We start from the raw sequence: 1,943 nt of genomic DNA on the forward strand, positions 1-1,943 counted from the left end.
CTGCCCTGAGGAAAATGAAGTCAAACTGAAACAAAGCAGCTTCCCACCAACTCTCACTGAGGAAAACACCCACTACATTTTCTGTCAAAAGACTGAGTCAGAACTGATGAGTGTGACAGAATTGCACAGAAAAGGTGGTATCAACAGCTGGCTAAGCTCTTCCCTTTAATGATGACTTGATTCTCAAATTTGCCAAGGAGAGAACATAGGATGTGATTTTTCCTAAAATGGAGGAGGAAAAAATCTGACTCCAAATCAGTAAGAGTATATTAGTCCACTCTGTGGGATGAGGCTGTTCTGTTGATTTCAACCACTTGCAAAAGAGGGGGGTGGCAAGTAAAGAAGACCCCATCTATACAGGATGCTGGCAAGCCCTGGTCTATACAGCAGCAAACCAAGTGAAAGGAGAAAGTAGAGGCAAAAGCCAATTAAACAGAAAGGAAAAGTTTTCTGTTTCTAGTGACATTGACCCTAAGAAAAACTAGCTATACTGGGACATCTGAACACAGCATTGAGATCTCAGACAACTGGAACATGCCCCGAAAATGGGAATGTAATGTTTTGTCTTTCAGAGATTCAAGGTTGCTAGACTACTGCATTTGCAACCATTATTTTAATAACATGCTTCAAGGAAAAATGCCCAACCTAGAAGAATATCAAGCATTGGGGCAAACTGTTCTCACTCCTCCCTCCATCTTAGATTACAGGATATGGTACAGAAATGAAAAAGTATACCCAGCTGTCAGAGTACTACTCTGAATGTTAAGGAAGTGAGAAAGAGGGAACTAAAATGCGTGCTGGTTTTACTGCATCATATTTCAATTTGATAAAAGTGAGAGATGTTTTCACACAGTAATTTTAGGATGGTATTATGCAAGAGCTTTTATAATCCAAAAGAGTAGAATGTAAATGTTTGTGCCAATAATTACCCGAGGAATATAAAACTAAATAAAAAAAGAAAGTATTTTGCTGTCTTAAAGCTGGGGAAAAAAAACCAGAAGTGCTTGTAATACAAATATAGTATCAATATTTAGATATATTCCACAAATACCCATCATAAACATTTCAGAAAAAGGTTTACAAGGAAGTAATTCAAACATTTCATTGTGTGTATTCATTTGCAAAATTACAAATGTTCTGAAAATTATTCTTTTCCGACAGTTCCTTTAAGTGACTGTCACATCTGACAGAACAGTTCTGGAAGATCTCTTACCTGCAAATCTTTCCCTCTTATTCTGTTAACAAAGTTACATATATTCTTGGATCTTTCTTGTATGTATAACTGGAGAGGAGTTCCATGATGGAGCATTTGGCTGGTGGCTAATAATATGGTAGTTTGCATCTGTCATTTTTAGAAGTCCTGATGGTCCCTTATGCCATTAAAAGTGTTTTTGAAGACTGTCACCCCATGGGCTCTAATTAAGGTTCAATCCCTAATAGCCAGCAAGTGTAGGCTGCATATTTGTATTATAACCTGATCCCTAGTTCAGTAGCTTGCTTGCATGCATATGTGCTGTAACAGGCACCCACAGAAAAGAACTACTGTTAATTTTCTTCCAGAAAGGTCTGGGTCAGTGTAGATTTCTATTCCAACATAAAACTTACTAAGCCAGCTAGCTGGGACAAAGCTATCACTAGACTCTACCAAAAAAACATAGTCCCAAATAGAGAGAAGGGCATGCTTTGCAGCAATAGTGAAGCAGCAGAAATACTCAGGTAACTTTTTTCAAGAAAGACAAAGAGAAGCAGGTAAATAAACTTTAAAACTTTAACCAGAGAACAAGATCAAATCAAGAGAAAGCAGTCAACATTTAAGTCCAAACAGCAACTTTTTTAACAAGCACTGGAACATATTTTAATCGCACTGCCTGAAGACTTGGCGATGGTGTAGAAGCCCACTACAGCAGAGGCTATTTAAAAAAAAAAAAAAAAAAAAAAAAAAA

The 1,943-nt window shown here is 37.3% G+C and overlaps 1 protein-coding gene and 1 long non-coding RNA gene across 3 annotated transcripts in view; one reads left to right on the top strand and one right to left on the bottom strand.

The window, feature by feature from the left end:
• Positions 1-1,943, top strand: part of LOC113478133 — a 23,047-nt gene that overhangs the window by 14,604 nt on the left and 6,500 nt on the right. The window contains exon 2 of the long non-coding RNA XR_003398007.1: positions 1,441-1,447. This is a non-coding gene — a long non-coding RNA (uncharacterized LOC113478133). The remainder of the gene's footprint in view (positions 1-1,440; positions 1,448-1,943) is intronic.
• AFTPH (aftiphilin) overlaps positions 1-1,943 on the bottom strand; it is a 34,864-nt gene that overhangs the window by 13,807 nt on the left and 19,114 nt on the right. The gene's annotated exons all lie outside the window — the stretch shown is intronic.

This window comes from Athene cunicularia, assembly GCF_003259725.1.
Source record: "Athene cunicularia isolate RWA chromosome 3 unlocalized genomic scaffold, athCun1 chr3_part1, whole genome shotgun sequence".
In the NCBI taxonomy this organism is placed as follows: Eukaryota; Metazoa; Chordata; class Aves; order Strigiformes; family Strigidae; genus Athene; species Athene cunicularia.